Here is a 2,766-nt window from a genome sequence, read left to right as displayed (position 1 = left end):
GCCACATTATCAAAAACAACTTTGCTTTTATACCGAGAAGAAAAACCACGGCGTGGAAGCCGCAGACCTCTCTCTTCTAATAATCCAATTTTTTTTTTGATGAGTGTGTGTGCTGATAATCGCAGGGTGTGGGGGGGGTTCTTGTAGTTTTTTTTCTTCGCTCTCTCACTTTGTTTATTCTTTTCTTATGAGACTTAAACGGAAATTTTGAAATTTTGGGTTTTTTCTTTGCCCTTTACAAGTCATCTGAAAATATGATTTCTTCCCCTCACCACAGAGGTAAAAGGTATCAATGAGATAACAGGGCTCATGAGAAACCACAATTTCTTAAACAAAAGTGTGTAGAGTCAGAAAAAAAAAAAACTGAGGGAAAATAAGTCAAATCACAAAGGCATCCCGAGGCAGGTAGAGACAGCATTCTGTGTGTGAGATGTTGGAGGATCGCTGGGTTGAACAGCAGAAGGGATCTGAAGCTTGCCGTGTGGATGGGAAGTAGCCAAAGGAGAGGTGGGACAGTGCTTGCTCTCCAGAGAATTCCTTCGGCTCCAAACCTCAGCGTTTCCTTAGTGAGCATGAATATGATCACCACCATCGTGTTGCCAAGGTTTGGGAGAGCTGGCCGCTCCTGTAGCCTCTCTTTCCATAGAAGGCAGGAGGCATGGAAGGCAATTCCTGGAGAAAAAAGTGGGCTGTGCTCCCCCCACAAGTTCACAGAATCAAAGAGTCTCAGAATCGCTGGCTCCCAGAAGCCGCTGAGAGGCTCTGAGTGAGGAGGAAAGTCTCTCTACATCATGTTTGCGCTTGAGCGCCCTGACCCAGCAGCCACCCACCTGGGAAGAGCCCCAAGGGCTGTTAATGCAGCCAGCATCACCAAGAAGGGCGAGGGGAAGAAAGGCTGGGCATGCAGCTCAGTGCCAGAGTGCTTGTTTAACACGCACAAGGCTCTGGGTTGTTAAAAAACAAACAAAAAACAAACCATACAGAAAGCAGGTCCCAGTCCTGTCAGCAACAATATAACCATAGCCTGATGATTCTACTCTGAAAAGCTCCAGTTTCACCCAGTTTCACCCAGTATCACACACCAGTAATCCCAGCACCCCAGAAACTGAGGCAGAAGAATCAACAGTTTAAGGCTGCTTGGGGCTATAGAGCCAGATTCTGTGTAAAAAGGAAAACAACAAACAAAAAACAAAAACAAAACCACAAACAACAAACGGAAAGAAACACCCCAGTTTGCAAAGGTTTAGGATTCTAAACAGCTGCCATAATTTTGGTAGCCAACATCTAGAATTTTCTACATTCCAGACAGAGTCGAACACTTCTCACCCTCTGAGGTCCATCTCATCACGACTGTATTGCTATTAGACCGATGGGCAAAATGAAGGTGCAGCTTGCTTAAGATCACAAAGTTGGGGAACAGGGGTCCTTAGCATTGGGCTCAGAAGGAACCAGTTTTCCTGAAGCCAACAGTGTCCTGGAAGTTCTAGGACTTGGAGACTCCTCTGGGACTTGATGTTTGTGAGGTTTTAAGGTTTGTATTCAAGATTTGGCAGCTGCATGTCCTCCAATTGGTACAGACCTGCTCCCTGTAACCACTGTTTAATACAGACCAGCCTCCACAGAGTTTTTCCTGACAAGGCAAGGCTAAGGCTTCCAGCCTTTGGTGTCCTGGCATCCTGCAGAGAGCTAAGAGTTCCAGGTATCCAACTGCATGGCCACCAGAACCTCGTTGCAAGACTGGCTTCAGGCCTGAGGAAGAGAAAGTAGAAATAAGTTTTTATTCACATGATGCTAACCTAGTAAACAATTCCCACACTCCTTTGCTCTTTCCCTCATTTGCACTTTTTGTCCTTTTTGGCTATCTTCTGAGCCACCCCCCCCCAATAAAACAAACAAAAAAACAGAGAGTGACTTTCCTTATCTTAACTCACCTTTTTGGAAATAACAAGACTGGAACTGATGGCCTGGCTTTATAAAGACAAGAGGTGAAAACAAAGTGAAAAAGTGAATAGAAAAAAAAAGACCTAAAAATACCAGCCAACAATAACAACAATTAAAAAACCAAACCCTCAACCCTCCCTACCATTAGCTCAAAGCAAAACTTTCACTGGTTGGGGCTTCTAAGTTGGTGGGAAAGACCAAACATGGCCTGTGTGGTGCCTGGAAGCCGGGGGAGGTCCTGAGTTGAGAGGGAGGGAGGGAGGGACGGAGGTGGGATGAGGTCCTCTTACTTTGGAGGTCTGCAGGGATCCTAGGAGCTTAACAGTTGTGGCTGTGTGTGGGAGGGGACAGGGGAGGGGTGAAGAGCATACCTAACAGGTAATGGGTAGCTGACTGTAGCTATGCCCCAAAGTTAATGATCCCTGCTCCCTGTACACTTGGTCCCAACTAGTCCCTGTATCTTCTATGTCTCTGAGACAGTTGTAGTCCCCTTCCCTGGCACCTGTCTCTTTTTGGAATAGGTACTCATTTTCTCAGGGTTCATGGTTTGGTCTACATCCTTCTTTATATATATCCTCATCACCATCTTCCTGCCACTCTGTGAAAATTTGGTCAGAGAGGTGGCAGGATAAGTAAATGAGGTGAAGTGATACAGGCTTCCAGGAGGCTATTTGAATGGGACTGTGGGTGCGGGAGTGTTAAGGTTACTGAAGCATAAAGCCAGGGTCTTCGCAGCATCCTCTCCGCCATTACTATATTGGCTCATGTAGGTTTCTGGGGAAGCAGACTGGGAGGGCTAGGAGTTGATGATGAACGGGGCAGGAT

The 2,766-nt window shown here is 46.2% G+C and overlaps 1 long non-coding RNA gene across 1 annotated transcript; it reads right to left on the bottom strand.

Moving 5' to 3' along the window:
• Window positions 1-1,246: 1,246 nt before the first annotated feature.
• On the bottom strand, window positions 1,247-2,479 carry LOC115063137. The gene is made up of 3 exons (XR_003843019.1): window positions 2,444-2,479; window positions 1,932-1,968; window positions 1,247-1,749 (listed from the first exon to the last, which is right to left on the bottom strand). It is a non-coding gene; the product is annotated as an uncharacterized LOC115063137 (long non-coding RNA).
• Between the last annotated feature and the right edge of the window lie 287 nt (window positions 2,480-2,766).

The sequence above is a fragment of the Mus pahari genome, chromosome X (assembly GCF_900095145.1).
Source record: "Mus pahari chromosome X, PAHARI_EIJ_v1.1, whole genome shotgun sequence".
NCBI lineage: Eukaryota > Metazoa > Chordata > Mammalia > Rodentia > Muridae > Mus > Mus pahari.
The sequence above is the reverse complement of the archived record's forward strand: the minus strand, read 5'-3'. Positions and strand labels throughout refer to the sequence as shown.